The sequence below is a fragment of the Zonotrichia albicollis genome, chromosome 6 (genome assembly GCF_047830755.1).
Source record: "Zonotrichia albicollis isolate bZonAlb1 chromosome 6, bZonAlb1.hap1, whole genome shotgun sequence".
NCBI lineage: Eukaryota > Metazoa > Chordata > Aves > Passeriformes > Passerellidae > Zonotrichia > Zonotrichia albicollis.
Window position 1 is genome coordinate 43,821,138 of NC_133824.1, and position 19,514 is coordinate 43,840,651.

Sequence of the window (19,514 nt, forward strand, 5' to 3'; positions counted from 1 at the left end):
GCATGGAGATCAGAAGGGACAGAGCTTGTCTCAGAAGGCCAAGGTTGTATCCATGCTCAGAGAAGAAGTGCAGAGAGAGAAGGAGCACTGGCATTCAGCTGAGACAGGTCTGAGGAAATGTGTCAGACAAGCGACACAAGATTACAGAACGGACCAAAGCCTCTGTAGCCTCTGCAGAGGAATTCCTCACAGAGCAGTGAAACAAAGAGCCCCAGCTCGGTGCAGTCTTGGCAGCTGGAGTTCAGTCCTGCCCCAGATACAGCAATGGTGCTCAGTGAAGGGGGCCCTGCTTGAGGCTGCCCAGCAATGGCAGGGATGTGCCCCAGGCCTTGGCCACCATGCCAGCTGGAGCAACTGCCCCTGGTACCAGAGGGTAATGGAGCTTCAGAGGCCTACAGGAGGGATAGAAAGGACTGATACTGCAGGGGATTCTTGTGGCCCAAGTGCAGGACCCAGCCCTTGGTTCTGTTGAACCTCCTGCTGCTGCTCTCAGCCCAACCATCCTTCTCCAGAGCCCCTGCAGAGCCTTCCCACCCTCCCACACACCACATTCCCAGCCCACTTGGCTCCCTCACCAATTTGCTCATGGGACACTCAATCCCCTACTCCAGATCATCAGCACAGAGATGAAACAGTCTTGGGCCACGTGCACTGATCCCTGGGGGACAACTCCAGTGCCTGGACGTTAGTGGGAGGGGATGCAGCACCAATGTCCAGCACAGCCTGAACCTGGCCTGGAGGCACTTCTTAAGCTGGCCCAGACAGATTCCCTGGTGCCCCACGCACCTTCTTGGGCCACCCGCACAGCTTCCTGTGCCTTTGGAGGCCCCAGCACATGGCAGGCAGGGATCCAAGCAAAGATGTCTTGGAAGATGGAGGCAGGTGAATATTGCCCACACTCTTCTTTCCAGCTGCCCTCAATACTCTCTCAAACCCTACTGGTATACACAGGCTTTCCATTCCAGCTGGGCTGGAGATCCTGTGCAAAACCACAATTTGCAATATCCCCACTAAGATGGAATATCAAGAAAACTACACAGCAAAGTGTGGAAAAGCTGAATTTTATTCAACTAGACTACACTACAAATCTAAAATTAGGTTGTGGGAAATCTACATGGGGACAACCTTATACCTAGAAAACTATGAAGTTCTTAAAAATAGAACTCTGAAAACCTTCATCTTTGGATAAAAAGATTGTTAGGGAACTATGGCTAAGCTACAAGAAAGTATTCATAATCTACTGGATCTTCACTAACACCTATGGTGGGGGATGTCGCAGTGCCCGGGCTGAGCTCTGCTCACACATGCCCTTGCACAGCTCTGCCAGCTGAGAGATGAGCTGGAGCTGGGCACCTCAGAGCTGAGGGGAGAAGCGCAGTCTCCACCTCTTCCAAAGGACCCATCTTGGCGCTCTCTTGTGCCTGGGCCTCTGCACAGAGCTGTGGTGCAGGCACAGCCGCATCAGGGCACGGTTGTGCCTCAGCAGCTGCAGCAGCTCCTGGCAGCAGCTGCGTCCCCGCATGCAGCACGGCCCTGCAGAGACCGAGGGGCTCTGGCGATTCTCCTGCAAGACACAGAACGGGGACAGCGTGGGGCTGAACCCTCTCAGGATGCCTTTGGACACCCCTGGAGACACTCTAGCCTGGCTGGGCTTTCCTGAGCTCAGGCTGCAGGAAGAAGGGCCCTGGCCAGCTCAGCCTGGTGTCCCTGGGGCTCAGCCCCTGGCCCTGATTCCTCATCCAGGGCCTCAAATCCCCCTTTGCCTTGGGGCCTTGGGCTGAGTGCTGCCCAAGAGGTCCAGGACCCTTGGGATCAGTCCGGCTTTTCTCCTCAATGGGGGCTCTCATGCCTTGCCTGACCCCAGCTTGATCCAAGGCCTTGTTTCCTCCTCACCCCTGCCCCCATCCCACCTGCCTGACACCCCTCCCTCACCTCTCCCCAGCATCTCCAGAGAGCCTTCTACCAAGGCAGCACCTGAGGACAATTTCTGTCAGCAGCAGCTCCCGGACTAAGTCCAACAAAGCCTCTGCTGCCTCGACCCACAAGGGGGTCGTCTCAGGGCCCATGGCCTGCGGCTCCATGTCCTCGGGAAGCTGGCCCAAGGTGCCCATGTCCCGCTCAGGACAGCTGGAATGGCTGTGGGGCTGGACCAGCATCAGGAGCACGTAGGCTCTCAGCAGCCACTGGGAGCTGTGGCCAGCCATGGTGCTGCTGTAGTGTGGCAAGGGAAGTATCTGGCCTGGATGGTCAGTGTCTGGCTAGCATAGGGCAGGCCAACACCCTGCTGCAATCCAAAGCGAGCACCCCTCGGCGTCTGAGGGCCTCGGGCAGTGCTCGCCTGCGGACCGATCTCACCGCCAACACGGCTAGAATAAGGAGCTGGACTCTCGATGGGGTCAAGTCAATGAACACCCAAGACAGCAACCAGGGAGGGACCCCAGGGAGAGACCAAGAAATGGGAGTGAAACGAGGTTATAAAGGAGGGGTTTACACTGAACCAATAAGGAAAGGTGGAGGGATGAATTTAACATAACTGACATAAAAGGAAAACCAATGAATACAAAGTAAAGGAGGGGCCCTGGGACCACAGCCAACCACAACCCCCAGAGAGAAGAAAATTCTGGAAAGTTAGGGGGAGTGGGGGGGTGATTGACTGGGCCCAGGGAGGAGAAACAGTTTACATATAAGGGAAGGAGAGGGAGGGGAAATTATATAACCAAAAGAACTGACAAGGCCAATGGCAGGAGTTGCCATGGGGATAACATAACTGGCAGGGCTAAACTGGGGGAGGGCAGAACCATTTACATTAAACAGGGGAAAACAATACATAAAATGGGGGAGTAATACACAAAATGGGGGAGCAATTAAATAAACTAACCGAACGCACTACAACACTGTAGGTTGAGCTGCCACCTCAGCACCCACCCTGGCCATCTCTCCGCACCAAGTGCTGCTCGTGCTTTGGGCACAGTGACAGGCTGGGGACAGTTCCCAGGCACCATGCTGGCCCCAGAGGCTGTGATGTCACAGAATGGCAGAATCGATTGCCTTGGCAGAGCCCTGTGAGATCATTGATGCCAGCTGGGGACCCATCCCCAACATGGCAGCTCCAGCAGAGCACTGACTGCCACGCCCACTCTTTCCTTGAACTCCTCCCACACCAAGGACTGCAGCACTGCCACAGGCAGCCCATGCCAATGTCTAACTGCCCTCTCACTGCCACAGGCAGCCCATTCCAATGTCTAACTGCCCTCTCACTGCCACAGGCAGCCCATTCCAATGTCTAACTGCCCTCTCTGGGCAAAAGTACTTCCCAATGCCCAACCCAAAATTCCCTTTCTACAGCTTAAAATCCTTGTTGGCATTTGCTCTCTCATGTCCTTCCCTTCTTTGAGAAGACAGGCACTGCCTTGTCAGTAAGTTGCCTTTAGGGAGGGGAAGAGACTTTGCCCATGAGTGCTGCTCAACTCTTTCTGCCATGCCAAAGGGCTGCTTATTCTTTCATGTCCCTTGGATCTTGGGAATTGGAGCACAGTGTGGGCCAAGAGACAGCAAAAGTGCTCAGTGAAGGGGGTCCTGCTTGAGGCTGCGCAGCAATGGCAGGGATGTGCCCCAGGCCTTGGTGCCTGCACCGGCTGCAGCAAGTCCCCGTTGCACAGTTGGAGCTGGCGCCTCACACAGCCTTGCAGGAAAGATGGAGAGGCCTGGAACTGCAGGGGATTCCTGTGGTAGAAGGGCAGTACCCATCCCTTGGTTCTGTTGAACCTCTCGCCTCTCCCAGAACTGGTTGATACTTAAATCACCATATGATAGGATACCTGCACCTGTGTAACAGTGGCTAATAATATTATGGCCTCTATACACAAACAAATATCTTCATTTTCTCTTTTGTAGTTTTTAAATGAAAATTTGTTTGCATTTCAAAATATGAACTTATTTTTGCATTGTGTGTTCTCTGTTTTAGTGTAGAATAACTAGATATAACTGATAACATTATATTGACTTTCTTCACTCAAGGCTGTAATCCTGGCATCCTCTTCTGCCTATTGTTTTTGACCCACACATCCAGAATCTGTCTAAATTTTACCACATCCATTTTAATATTTCTTTCTTTTAATAACTGCCATCTGCTTTTACTGCCCAATTTTATTTCTTTTTTGCCAATGCCCTGTAATCTTGGTATGCACAGAGATCAGCTCTGTTGAGAATTGCTTTTGTTTTCCCCTCAAAGCACCTTTTTCTCATATTCTTCAGACACATGAAATACCGACATTTGATTATTCCTTCATAATGTAGTGCTGCCATTCCTATAGGTTTTTCACTGTGTGGACAACTTTTCCATCTATTTAGTAACTTTGGACATAGTTGCCCAGCTCTTCACTTCATAAAACCTTTTTCTGCTTTCTTTTGAATCAGCACAGAAATGTTCGGTAAATTCTAGAAAGTCATCTTTAAAGTTTCTCTTCAAGCATTTCATACTGTTAAGCATCAAATTAATAACAATCAGATCTGATTGTTATTGCATGTAGACCTGCCCTGACTGTAGTCCTTCCCCTTTTCATGGTAAAAGAAATTATCAATTTGGCACCTAATTTGGAAAGTTTCTCAGAGTAATACTCCAGGAAATTATGAGACACATCAGTGCTTTCTAGAGACTCCTTTTTGGCTTTCTCATCCGAATCTGGGATCACTTGTGTGGAAAGTCTTGTGTATGATTAAAGAATCAGTAAATTGATGCCATGTTCAGGGAATAGTATTCTTCTACCTGACTACTGTTGAGATGTGGAGCATAGGAAAGAAAAGGTGGGAAGAGAGGATTTACTTTGTGTGCAAGTTCTGAGTTAAATTACTGCTTTTGCTGCTTTTCTTTCATTCATATCCATTAGAAATTTGATGGCCAAATACCATGTTTTGAATTGGCTTTTCTTTGAATACTAGAGTTTGAGAAATTAATTCTTCAATTAAAGACAGTTAGAATTACATAGGCAGTAATTGTGTCTGCCTCAACTTTTTTATCAGTTGTGCATCAATGCCTGAATAAATAGAGAAATGGCATTATTACAACATACCAGTTAGCAAAAAAAAAACCCCAAAAAATCCCAAGAAAACAACAAACTAAAGAAATATTTTGCCTCCAGAAAACCCATGAAAATGTGGCTCATTTAGAGAAATCAAAAGTTTTGACCAGTTTCCAGTGCTGGGAGAAACACCAGCATTGTGCCTTATCTTTCTAAGTTCATGCGGTGACAATCACTGTGGTTACTGTGTAGAGACATGTGCTGCAGCCAGCAACTGGAGCTGCTTGGATCATCTCCTGGTTTTCCAGAACATGTGCTACATGTTCTCTCTTAAATGCAGCCTGTATCAGTGCTAAGGTGTTTGTTCATCTCCAGTGCTGAAGGCTGAGAGAGAGCTGTGGTGGTTTGTAGGCCACCAGACATAATGGGAACAAGCTGAAGGAGATGGCAAAATGCAGCTATTGGAGGAATTCAAAATATATTGGTGAAAGAGGCTTCTTGTGCAAGTGTATTCACTAAGCATGGTGTCAGTATTCTTGCAATTAGGTGTTGTTAATCTGTCATGTCTAAGGGTGACAAAGAGATTCAGTTGCATTCCACATCAAGCAAAGCACTCACTTTCAAAGTTACAACACTGTGATCTTCATCATGTGGCAGCAAAGACTGAGCTACTAAAAATTACATCTTCTTGTTGAGTTTCTCAAAAAACAGGCCCATGGGAAAGAAGACTGGAAAAGAGTAATAAAAAGTAAGTTGTTTCTTGTATGATAAGGTGTCTTTAATGGCTGTTGTGCTTGTCATTTTAAAAAGCATGGGCAATGCACTGGAAAGCACTGGAAAGATGGAGTTGCTGTGGAAGGCCATTGTTAGATGAGATTTCCTTTTTCTAGTGAAGGAAAATATCCATGAGATGATCTTTGATAAACTAATAGTGAATAGCAGAAATACTGTATCAAGTTAATTAAACAAGAATCCTCTTTAGAAACTACGAAGACAAAAATCTTTCCTATGCCCATGTTTTTATTTTTTAGAAGAAGCAGCAGCATGTTGTTTTTTGGTACTAAATTCAGATGCTTTCACTATTTTATTTTTTAAATCTAAGGGATCATCCTCCTCATCTGAACAAACTGGGACTCTCTGGAAATGGACCAACATGTGCAACCCCAGATAAGAATGTAATGATGTGCACCTCTACAGCTGAAATGTTTCAATCATAGACCGGCTCTCACTTTGAGGGTGAAAACTTCCAAAATTATTTTTAATGTTTTACAAACAGAATCTGTTGATGCTGATGTGATTTCACCAGTTAGGCTATGTATAATCTGCATGTCCCTTCAAATAAAATTGTCTAACACTTCATATTGAATATATGGAAAATTTTCATGAAATTTCATAACTTTTAAAAACAACATTTTTATGCTATATATAAAGTATAAATGAAAAAAATATTGAGAAGTTGTTCAGAAAGTACACATTTAAATAAATTCATATGTCTTTGCAATTGTTTTTTTCCAAGGCACCATGAATTTGGATGTTCACATCCTAGCAAAAATAAAGATAATGGGCTATCACATTCAACAAATAGCTGTCAAAGTTGTGGCTTTAAGACACTTGAGAACTGTGTAATTATATATGGCACTAATTATTTTACATAAGCTTATTTAGAGAATAGTGGTATAGTTTGGGGAGGGTTAATAATAAAAACATAGGAATTCATCAAACATTACAAGATTTCAATTTTTCACCCAATTATTCAAGTACAATTTGTCACCCTATATTATAAGTGAAATTGGAGGTTAATAATAAAACAGAAGGTGACTATCTTCATATGTAGCATTTCTATAAAAAGTTTATTTTATGCTGAATCGTGTTTTATTATAAAATCTGCACTTTCAATGAAATAGCATTGAACTTTAAAATACATACTAATATTTCAATGTCAATTCAGTCCTTAGCTTGCTAATTGAAATTTCTGTCTTGAATTGAAATAAAGGCATTTTATGGACTCTGCTTATTAATAGAGTTAAAGATTAAATCTAACTAGGGAGCTGGTTTGATTTTTCAGAGAAGTCTGACTTAGTGCATGAGCATCAGATGCATAAATATATTCTGAGAAAGATCAAAATCAGTCTGAATCAGGTCATTTACTGGGAGGGAGAGGGGAGGAAAAAAATGAGCTGAGTCTTTCAGTGAGCTTCCCTCATTTCCAGGTCTTTCAGATGCCTATTTTATTGACCTTAAATCAGTAAGACAGGTCCTTGTTAATTAACATTCTTTTAAATTCTGTTAAATTGCTAAAATTGCATTATACTGTCAGCAGGCATAAAATAACCCAGTAAAGAAATTTGCTGAATTATACCTCTTCAGGATCTGGCCTGTTTCAGCACATGCTTGAAGATAATCTCAACTGTTTTGCTTGGCTGTATTATTCCATTCAGTTTTGGTCATGAAAATCTTACAGACTTTATAGTATTTAGAAAATCATCAGACTTTAATGCTTTCTTGTTGTAAGTGCTGGACAAGCTTGGACCTTGAAGAAAACAGCATAAACAGAGTCCCTAATTGTTTTGTTCATAGTTCAATAAAACTGGAACCTTCAACTTGAAGTATCAGATTGCAGATGTCTGACAAACAGTGGAAATATGTACAGTATCTTACCTCTTGAATAAAAAAAATCTGGACTTTTAAGCTTTCTGGTCTTCTATATTGTTTGGAGATTAATTTTATTTTTTAGCATTCAAAGCAACAAAGGACTAACAAGACAGTCTATGCAAGCAAATCTCCAGAACAAAAACATGTTCCAAAGAAGGAAAAAATGTAACAGAATCCTGTAATTGTGACTTAATAATTATATCTTCTAGAGATTCCACATGAGATTAAAAATACAGCAAAATTATGCAATTAAGCTAATTAGCTCATTAATGTGGAAGTATTTTGTCATTCTAATCACAGAAGGAATTCATCTGAGTAAAAAAGCAGACAGGAATAAATTGTGGTAGGAGACAGAAATTGTCTGGTTTAAAAATAATAAATTTATGTGGTTTATGTCTGTCCTCTAAAACCTAAGCACCTGCATTTCTTAGTTAATTTTATTTTTATTACTTGTTAAGGGCAAGTTGCTGATCACACATAACCTGAGCCTTCTGTGTTGCTCAGGAAGACATCACAGGCAGTGAAAGCATTCCAGTTTCAAACAACTTGGCTCAATAATTTTTCCTATTTAAGTCCTCTTTTGTAGCTAAAAGTCACTTTGTTCCTCATACAATACAACAGGATTGCTTAGCATTTGTAATCAATACTGTGTAAAATTGCAGTAATTCATCAGCCTGCTCTTAGCATCTTAGCTGAAAGTCCTGTTGGCCATTCATTCATGAAGATGTGCCAGGGGATATCTGGAAAAGGTTCCTCACCCAGAAGGCACTGGAAGAGCTCCCCAGGGCAGAGGTCACAGCACCAGCCTGCCAGAGCTCAAGGAGCATTTGGACAATGCTCTCAGGCACAAGGTGTGACTCCTGGGGTGTCCTGTGCTGCGCCAGGAGCTGGACTTTGATCCTTGTGCGTCCCTTCCAATTCTGTGAACCACCGTTTATTGAAAGCAGTAACCATTAAGACAGCTGAGAATTTACCACATAAAAAGCTGCACACTGAGTGAAGCGAAATGTTTTTGTAATTCTGATGGGGTTGCTGCTTTTGTCGCCTCTGTACAGCACAATGATACAACCCTCAATATTTATAAAGAATCCAGATGTATTTAGTTGTCAAAGGCAAACAAATGGAGGTAAAGCAGTGTCACAAGATCAAGTAACACGTAGTGATGGGATCATTTAACTCAGCTATTTTTGTACTCAAAACTAGTGCTTATCATCCTAATGCATGATGTTACAGTAAGAGGAGGAAGAGCTAGATGTGGAAATGTGTTTTAATATTTCCAAGATGTGTATTTTTGTTAGTTGATATTTTTAACGAGTAGAATCGTTTAGAAAATTGTGAACAGAATTTCTGAACTGACTACATAAGTAAAAATAAGGGTATGCTGTGGAAATTTTACAATTCTAAATCTAGATAATGCAAGTTATTAACTTCTGCTGATTAAATTTTATGTGCTTATTTATAGCTAAAATGAGCTTAGCATGCTGGTATACAAAGTAATGGTGTAGAAACAATCAGCCATGTGCACCTGCTGGACCTTGCAACAAAAGGATAACAATTGACCTGCAATAGCAAAAGCAACACATTTCTTCTGTTGCTTTGGAGTTTTTTGAATTTGAATTACAACAACCTTTGAGGAAAGGACCTTGAAAGGAAACAAACTGGACATAGCAATAGGTTTTTACCAGAGCTGATTAGGGAAATGCAGAAGTTGACATTATGATATCTTTGCACTTATGCTCAATTAGTAGTAACGAGCCAGCAATGCTGATGCTTAACATAAGAAACTCAAACACTGTGTGAGCCAAGAACTGTGTTTCAATTTACATCATTAACTGAGTTCCTATTTGTCATGCACTTGCAATATCATTTATGCCATTCCATAATGCGTCCTGTTGTGATTGTTAAATTATGTGTCATCTAATGGCTCTCTACAACTCCCTGAAAGGAGGTTGTAGCCAGGTGGGGGTCGGCCTCTTCTCCCAGGCAACCAGTGACGGGATGAGAGGACACAATCTTAAAATGTGCTAGGGGAGGTTCAGGCTGGACCTGAGTCTGGAAAAATGTCTTCACTGAAAGGGCTGTCAAACATTGCAATGGGCTGCCCAGGGAGATGGTGGAGCCACTGTCCCTGGAGGTGCTCAAGGAATGACTGGATGTGGCATTCAGTGCCATGGTCTGCTGACACAGTGGTGATAAGTCAAAGGCTGGACTTCAAGGTCTCAGAAATCCTTTCCAATCTAAATGATTCTGTGACTATGTAAGTTTTATGTAAGCATGGAAAAAACTGTCTCAAGGGTTTTTTGTAACCTGAAAATCTGTCTACTTCAAATAGACATGGAATATTTACATTTGGAAAAAATACTATATCGATTGCAAGTCATATGAAACACATATATCTTTCTTATTTTCTTATAACTACTAGCGTAACACTGACCATAAAATGAGTTACAGATGTTTTTATTTAGTCAACATTCAAATATTTTTTCCAGAGCAATAGACATCATGTAGTAAATTTCACTGCTACAGTATTCACTAGCATTGACCTACAACAAACTACACTGCTATATTTATTTGAGTATTTTTTACAGCTGCATTAAAAATTATTTATTTACTACAATTAGAATGTTTACTAAACATGAATACTGTATAATGCCAATATATTGCTAGAGAGAAAAGCATAGTGAACAAACAATACAATTAGTAAATGAAGTGAACGTAAAACTGTATTACCCTTTATTATTGTTTACTTTCTGATTTGTGAAAGTTGCTGGTTTGTAATCTGTTTCTCTGTGACTGCTGCTAATTCCAAAGACTCTAAAATTCATAATAATTAATGCCTAGTACCAATGTGTGCTTAGTAACAGTTTGAAAGTTTGTAATTCTGGGCCACTTTGGTATTTAGTACTTAACTATTGTAGGGCTTATTGCAAAGTAGCAGTTTCCTGAATGTAGGTCTCCTAAATGTATCCAAACTTTGGGATTTAAAATACTACACACTACTTTCATTATTTGATGTCTGAAAATTACAAAAAAGCTATGAACCAGGAGGTTACCCAGATACCAAAGCAGCTGAGTGACACACTTTAGCTGAAGTTCTTTACATCATATATTCAAATTGCTGCTGTTAATTCTGAAGCACTTTTGTATTAAAAAATTATCATTACCTGTCAGATGGTACTGTTAATGTTTGGGTCTAAACAAGATTTTATGATCTTCAGTTTTGGCCTTGATTTCTTACTGGGAAGTTGTTTAAGTAGTCCTGATCATTAAAATATTACATACTTGGCATATTTGCTTTCTTTAATGCTGAAAGTGAGTAATACATCAGCTACACATAAATTAAGTTTTGCTTTTATTTATTATCATGTCCCCTTCCCATGATTGATGGGAACGGGACATATTTTTTTATGTGAGTTCTGAAAGGATTGGAGGGGAAAAGGAAAACAGCATTCTAGTTTTAAGGAAAAAATTAGTTGAATTTTCAGTGTTTTCTGATATATTTGAAGAAGAAAGATATTTTTCCAGACTCAACAATTTACTTGTTAAAAGGTACATGAGACAGCTGTGGTTTTAATTGAAACCCTGAGATGTATCCTACCCAGTTACCCTCCCTAGTCAGGTCTCTTCCACAAACAGGTCTGTACCAAATCTAATGGTGAAATTGGCATATATCTGAACAGAAAAACCTTGAATTGCTGTAAAATACAATAATCTGGCATGTAAATGAAAATAACTAGGTAATTTTCAGCTTTTCAGCTGAGAGGCCTAATTCTTTACTGCCTAGCAAAAGAGGCCTTAGAGAGGATAGGCAGGAGTACTGCTTTAATATGTATATATATATATCTTATGCTTTGAACATCTATAAACATGATTCTGGGAGGTCTAGCTAAAAACCTTTGTTTTTGTAGTAGATACAGGAATATATTGACCTGGGATGTAAGTGAAATGGGTATATAATTGATTGTTATGTGGTATAAGTTCCACTTGCCACAGCAGTATCCTGAAGCACATTTGTTTAAGTTTGATTTAACCTAAAACACAGATAAACTACTTTTATAAATGGACATGATGGTTTAGATGTTGGTGAAGCCAGGCCAAGTTTTCAAGTTACTTCAAAAAGTTTGTATCAAGTGACCTGCAGAAGTTTAACTTATGTGAACCTAAACCAGTAGAATGGGGTACTTCCCATGAGTTTTCAATTGCTTAATCAGCAGGAATCATTCACAAATGCAAATGCAAAATTTTTAGATATGGAATGCAAACAAAATGTTACAACAGTCAAAAGCTCTTTCTTCCAATAAGAAACCTCCCATCTGTTTTTCTTCCTTCCCCACCTTTTTTTCCCCCACTTTTCACTTCATTTTTCCATCTGGACAGGCTATAGGACTTGAAGGGCTCACTTCTTAAAAAGCTTTCTTGATGATTAGAAGTAAGCTAAAGACACTTTGTTTGAATAAGGCAAAGGTTCCATACTCTTTATCAGCTGATCTGTTTCTGTTCACCCTGAAGGCCTTATCTGTACCACTGCTCCAGTGTAGATAATCTTACTGATAGCAGCAGGGTGTAGGGGGATACAATAGAAGAAAGCAAAGGTAGTATAGAAAGTAATCTTACCCCTTAAGGAGTTGCAGCTGAGCCAGTTATTAGAGATTGGGAACAGGCCTGACTTTACCAGGCTGCAGCTGTAGCCAAAGAGAAGAAGATGCTATAAAAGAGTGGATTGGTTGGGTAAGGGAGAACTGGAGTCAGTTGGTTGCTGTGTGATGAAGGAAGAGTCAGTGCTTAGAGGGTCTGCCTACAAGAAGCATCAAGGAGGTATGAAACTCTAGCAGTATGGGACCTTTGCAGTATAATGACAATAGAACTTTTGTAATGTAATAACAACAGCAGGGGAGGACACGAGTATTGGCCCCCTGCATAATGACAATGGGACAATAAGCGCAAATCTATTTCTACTATTGAGTTGAAATGTCCACTGAATCAAATTGATTTGTCATTTCATACATTGTGGAATGCTGACTCCCAACCTGGAAACTTTTCCTGTTTTCTTTGGCTACTGCTGGAATTTTTCTTCTACTTCTTTTGGGTTCTGCTCTGGGATCTTGAGAGGTGCATTGATCTTGGCAATTGTTTCCTAATCTCAGATGATTATTCCCTTTGCACTGATAGCCAATATTCCTTGCCAACTTTCTCTTTAAACTCACTGAGATCATTAGCACTAGTGTCAGGAGCATTTGTTAATTAGGCTTTTGGGGACTTCAGGACCAAATATCAAAATACCTTATTATTCCACCAGCACAACTAGAGAATTGTTTTTGAGTATTGTTTCAATCAGATGGGGAAAGAGCAGTATTCCAAAGACAAAACCCCATACCTGGGACTCTGATTTCTGAATGACACCTTAGTAGCATGTCAGCTCCACTGTGGCAACTGGAGAAGTTTTCAGAACTGCAACATCACGTTATTTGTTTTCCAGAGAACCCTAAAACAGGCTATTGCCTGTTATCATATAGCTTAAGGAAAAGATCTCCCTGTGAGCATCACCTTCAAGCTCCCCTCAGAATATCAGAAGTACTTTCAAAGGCTACTTCTCTAAAATCTCAGGAGTTACTTGTGCTCCATAAAAGACTGGACTCTTCAGCCGCATTTCAGTTCCACATTTGGAACTACCTTGTGAGCTTCTCAAACTATAGCCACAAGATCTTTGACCATCTGGTGACCTTTATCAGATTACTGCCTAAAGATTTTTGCCAGAAGTTTGACACTCCAATTATTGAGGGTCATATATCATCTAGAACAATCCTGCAAGCCTCGCTTGACACAGCAGGGACAGCAGTCTGGGCTTATACCACCCCCTTATTTCTTAGACAATTTTCTTGGCTTCTGTGTTTCCAGGAAGAATAAAGCCATTATGAAAAAAGAGATTCCTGAGTATCCTTTCCAAAGGAGCATTACAAAAGAGGGTGGAACATCATACCACGAGTAAGCAGAAGTGATAGGAAATTACTTACTCCTCTACTGCCTGTTTATTCAAGTTTTGTCTTTTTTTAAAGTACAGACTTTTTCATGGATGAGTCTGAGGAATTTTATTTAAATGTTCCTGTTCCCATTCTCCCAGGTCTCTGTAGCAGGCTCTTACTTCCTTGGCTAGAAGTTGTGTCTGAGAGACTTGAGATGGGAAGGAGGTATGCTGTCCTCTCCAGAAGTAAATATATCAGGTATCAGACAGTTCTTGAATGAGCTGGGGAACAGATTAGGTCAGTCAAGCATCCACATCACATGTAGGAAGTCCATGCCAATGTTCTTGAGACTTCTCTATGAGGAATGTGGCTAACCAAGACCTACTCTTCTCATGGATGTGAATAGGAAATGCCAGTTTTTACTCCAGAGTGCTTTTGGAAATAAATGCATTCATGTCCCTTTTTTTTTTTTTTTTTTTTTTTTTTTTTTTTTTTTTTACTGCCCAGAGTGATTTTTTTTTTCTCTCTCTTCAGAGAAATACCATAATTAATAGAAGAGCAAGTAAAAGCAAAATGTATTTGGCCAAGTAAGCTTAATTTTCCATGTGACACACAGAAAAGACTACTTTCTTTTCCTTGTCAGGAATTCTGCTGTTTCCTGGATGGTGCTGGATTCCTCTAGCAGCTCAATCTCTTTGGCTGCTCTTTTAGCACTGCGCTTCCAGACTAATGCCCTCCTTGGTTTTGTTGCTACAATAGTAATTCAATCTTGAAAGGTTTGTTAGTTATTTTTTTCTCCTTTATCTGCTACTTTTCAAGTAGGTTTTGAGTATCATACTTGTTTCTTCTGCTTCTCAGCTATTTGAAGTGGAGAAATTTCACTTTAACTTTGATGTATTTGTGAATGCTCATCACAGATCCTTCATAACCCAGCCTAATCTGAGAAGAGTATTTGTTAAGGAAGAGAAAAAGTATGGAAGAACGCATGCAGAGATGGATATATGTTTAAAAAACTATCAACTATTTTAAGAAAAGACCTTAAAACGGTGATAATGCTTACGCAGCAGTGCAGATTGAGAAATAGCCTTTCATGAGCTGAGAAACATTCTCTGAAATTTGCATTCACTTCACTTTGCAGAAGTGAGTGTATAATGAGTTCCTCCCTGGCTAGAAACCAGAGAAAGTTGTTCAATTTCTAACCAGTGCTCAAAGGTCTGCTAAAGGAGAGGTAAACCCCTCCCAAGAATGAAGCACTGCTGTTGTTTTACTGGTATACTACACTTGCACAATGCTGTGTTACTAAAAACCTGGTAAAAATACCAATGTGCATAATGAAGTTGTAGTATCAATTCCTGACCTATTTTTCAATTTCTTTCCTTCTTTGTGGCAAATCAGATTTAGGCCAAAACCCAGAAGACCGTTCATAAATGTGTTGCTGGAGAGTGATACTCAGTGTCCAGATTAATCTTTTAAACTCACCAGGCAGATGTTATGATATGGAATTTGGAGATCTAATTGTATAACTGTCAGCTTTACATAAAAGAAGAAATACAATGTCTTTTATATGCTTTCCTAATTTGTTTTAAATTTGGCAGTACCAACTACATGTTCAAGATCTAAGCAAAACTGTGGCTATACTGAAGTAAGTCAGTCAAAAAAACCACTGGTAATGCTCTAAAGAGTGTAACCCAGAAACTAGATTTTAAATTCCAAGTTGAATATATTCTGAAGAAATCATTAATGAGTCTCATTTGCATTTTAGAAATATATACTGATGTCACTTTAGAAGAAAGCCACAATATGAAAGGGCAAGCTACATACACGAGTGAAGCTTGGTTATTATTGACAGGGAAGCAGCACCAGGGAATACTTCAAATTACATTGTGTAAGTGATTTTTTGGATAAGATCCTAATCAAATTAATGTTTAGCTTTAGTGGTAAGAGTATTTTTGTCTGAAACTAACCTAAATAACACGCTGAGTATTGTGTAAAGGTAATAGTGAGAATACAGAATTTGAAAGAAGGAGCATTCTGTTTGAGAGAAGATTATTTTGTAACTTTCACCCATGTGATTTTCTGCAATACAGAAAGAAATAGAAATCCTTTTGTATTCACTGCTCACTGTGAAGCAAGAAGGTGTCCAGGGCTTTCTGGAAATTGTATTGATGTAATGCATTTTGAATTGCATAACAAAAAATTGATAGCCTCTATCACTGGTCCCTTCAAAGTCCTAAGGCATGTATTCAATTTTCAACCTGGAAAATATCTTCCTGTGCTTAATGAGTATTATAAAACAGTTGAAAAGGTCTATATAAATGCAGGAATAGTCTTCTGATTTCACAGTTTTTTTGGTTTTTTTTTTTTTTTGTTTGTTTGGTTTTTTTTAGTTTCTGTGCTCCAAGTATGAAACCTTTCATTTGGTAACAACTATTATCTGAATAATCATTATTCCCATTTGCTTAATGATGTGATAAACACAGCTTAAAAAAAAATATTTTCATGCCGTGGAATCTGTTGTGAATGAGACATCTGTAGTCACAAATTTATTTGATACATACTTCTTAAAATTAAAACCAGACATGCAGATGTGTGACTCTGTGCTGATATGTTAATAACAAATGCAGAGCTTTTTAGATACTCACTCAAGGCAGGGTTACATCAAGATGGTCTGGAATTAATTTAGAGCCCTTTTGGCCCATCACTGAATCCTTCCAGGGACCAGGCAGAGAAGCCAAGGGTTGTGCCAAATACTCGGGATTTAGAATTATCCTTACATCAATGAAATTTTTTCAGAATTTAAGCATGTGTGATGCAGTGTCTGAGCTCTGTGATCTGTCCAAATTATTGCAGACAATGGACACAGCAATGCCAGAAGCTCTCTCACATTTGTCAGGACAGGCTTAAATTTCTGCTTGCATTGTTATTAGTTTAGGAATACATGCAATAAGGATGACTGTGCCAAACAAAATTTGTTCTATCAAAACTGGGATATGCATGACAACAAAGCTGTTAAAATCCATGTAGCAAAATTAGGGGCTTGGCAAAATGTTAAAAAAAAAAAAAACGGGCTGATGACAGCAGGATTTTTAAGACTAAAGCCTACTCAAACATCTATTTTTCCTGCATATTAGTTCTCTATTGATGTCTTTCCTAATCAAAAACTCAATCCACAGTAAGAATAGGCTGAGTCACTTTTAAAAAGATGTGGTCTACAAATACCAGAACCATTGCCTAAACAGTAACTATTACAAGGTTTATCTCTCCCACAGAACTTGAAAATGCCTGTAAAGAGAAGTGTCACATAAATCCTTAATGCTTTGCCATGGATAGTACACCATTCCTAGGGCCTTTTCTCTCTTTTTTTTTTTTTTTTTTTTCAGTATAATATCCTCAAGAAAATTTGTTTCTGTTTACATTCTGTAAATGTCTTTCCATTTTTTAAGCAGAAGTTTTTGGCACCAGTAGATGCAGCAAAAATATTGTGAACATTTTATTGTGTGATCTACATACAAGCACTCATTGTAAAATATTTATGGCATATAAATGCATAAGTGAGAAGGTAATACTTTGTCTACTCATTAATTTAATATGACAACAATGTTGGTGGTAAGGAAATGGGATCCATTAGTGGTCTCATGGCTTCATTTCTGTGCCATGCTGTTATTTCCTATCTGTGATGATTCTTTCATAGGGAGAAATTTTGAACCTGAGATAGTGTTTATTAGTGAATCTGTTCACCATTCTGTCTCAAAATTGTTATATATCCGCTGCTGAAGGTTTGATGCTTTGGTTTTGATTCAAATATACTTAAAAATAGTTCCAACAATATGAATCAAGAGAGCAGTTAATATATTTGAAAGAGCTTATGCAGCTATATGCTCACTGAAATGGATCTCTTATCCACAGAAACTTAGTAACTGCCATCCTCTTTCATTGAAATGAAAAGCTTAGCAGACTTTCTGATAACTGCAACAATACCTTTCATAATGCTCCATAAATTATGATCATTCTTCAGTTGTATTTTGATGACTCAGACAATTCTATGTATGCTGTTTAAATCATAATTTCTGGGCTATCAAGCAATTTACAGCTCAAAATACATTTTTCTTATAAAATAAAAGCATATTATTCAGAAACTCTTCCTCACTCAGAGTGAAGAAATAAATTTCAGGTCCCAGAAATAACCAGCAATAATATCCATCTAAATTTATCTCTGAATATATTTTTGGTCCCCATTCAAACAAGAACCAACAAATAAAAACTATTTCCCTGAGCAGGATATGCTACAACAGCTCTGCTGTGTTGAACCTTGTGCCCTTGTTTGTTCCAGAACTGGACAGAAAGAGCCAGACCCTTTCCTGCAGCTCTCTTTCCACAGGGATTATTTAAGCCTGCTTTCAGCATTGCCTGGTCTTTCCTAGCCAGCTTTGATGATCAAGCAAGGTTAGTTGCCCTGTAGGCCTGTCCTGAAAGGTCAACTGACGTCAGCCCACAAAAGCTAGGGATTAAAAAAAGTAAGGAGTGGACTTTAAAATGTGCGTAGTTAACATCTTTTGTGACAAGATATTCCAGTGATTTAAACTGGTCAGTTTAAGTTGGTCAGTATTTTAAAAATGGTAAAAAAAGCCTCTGGCAACACGAAGGCAAGTTTGTCATAGAGACTGATATGTCTGTATCTCTACTAATGTGCCAGCAAAAAAATAGGAAAGAAATCTGGCATAATTTATATAGAGAGGTTATTTTTTCCTATTTACAGTATTAATACAAAATTATAGATTTATTTTTCTAAGAACTTCTAAGATTGTCTTTATTCTAAAGACAAGTATGTACATTTATAGCTGCTGTCAAATTTTTATTTTTAACCTTAACCTACTTGATGAAAATGTCATGAAATACTACATATGTCATACACCAAGATTTCTAATTAAGTAGACTGGTTAACATATATCTATTAATGAAGCAAATCTCTTACCTGTATTAAATCCAAATATGGATTGTTCACATTGTCAAGGCAGTAAGACAGTTCTCAAAATAACTTAGTCAAAATGCTCAGTCTGAGCACCATTATGACAGCACTGCTATTTGTGGGCAACCACTTGTCCATCTGACAGGAGTGGCTCTGTGATCTCTCTGGGATCTATCCTTCCCCTTCTCCAGGGGGATGGAGGCACTGCCTTCATTCAGTCTGTCTCTTAACTGGCACAGCAGTTTTCTTCCTCCTCCTTTGGCAGTCTGCTGTGCCTAAGCAGCACAACGTGCAGCCCCTGGGAGTGCTCCCAGAGTGTCACCACTGACCTCAGAGGAGCCAATCTTTTGCCAAAATACTGCCTCTAACTACAGGAGCATAGCACACAGGGGTTAATGTGGGCTGATGGTGAGTGGTATCCCAAAAAGGGACTTACAGCAATGTTGTTTCCTCTCGTGAATCAGCAGAAGCAGAGGCATAATGGCCTTGCCTTTCAGTTGCTGTACATTAATCTCTGCAGAGCAATGCCTGTCATCGCTCAGATGTCAGATGCTGTTTATAACTCTGCTGGAAACACAGCATAGAATAAAACAGGCTCATTAGTTTCTCTTGAGACTGTATATGCATGGTTTAGGTTAGCTATGCTTTCACTGCTGCACTGAGCTCAAACATTGCAGCAGCATTGGTGGGTTGGACAGTTTAGTCTGTGAATCATCCAATATCTCCAATGTGAATCTCTCAATACATGACCAAAAACCCACAGTGTGTTCAGATGCAGAGGTTTCCACAGCACAGGTATGACAAGACCCAGAATACCCCCTTGGCTTGAGCCTGCTGCTTTTAATGGCACCCTGTACCAGCCCTGCAGGACAGAGAGAAGCATTGACTCTATCCAGCATGTCTGTGCCAGCTGTGATT

General features: G+C 40.0%; 1 long non-coding RNA gene across 1 annotated transcript; it reads right to left on the bottom strand.

Moving 5' to 3' along the window:
* Window positions 1-512: 512 nt before the first annotated feature.
* On the bottom strand, window positions 513-19,024 carry LOC141729384 (uncharacterized). The gene is made up of 3 exons (XR_012580873.1): window positions 18,603-19,024; window positions 5,637-5,746; window positions 513-1,564 (listed from the first exon to the last, which is right to left on the bottom strand). It is a non-coding gene; the product is annotated as an uncharacterized LOC141729384 (long non-coding RNA).
* Window positions 19,025-19,514: the final 490 nt, after the last annotated feature.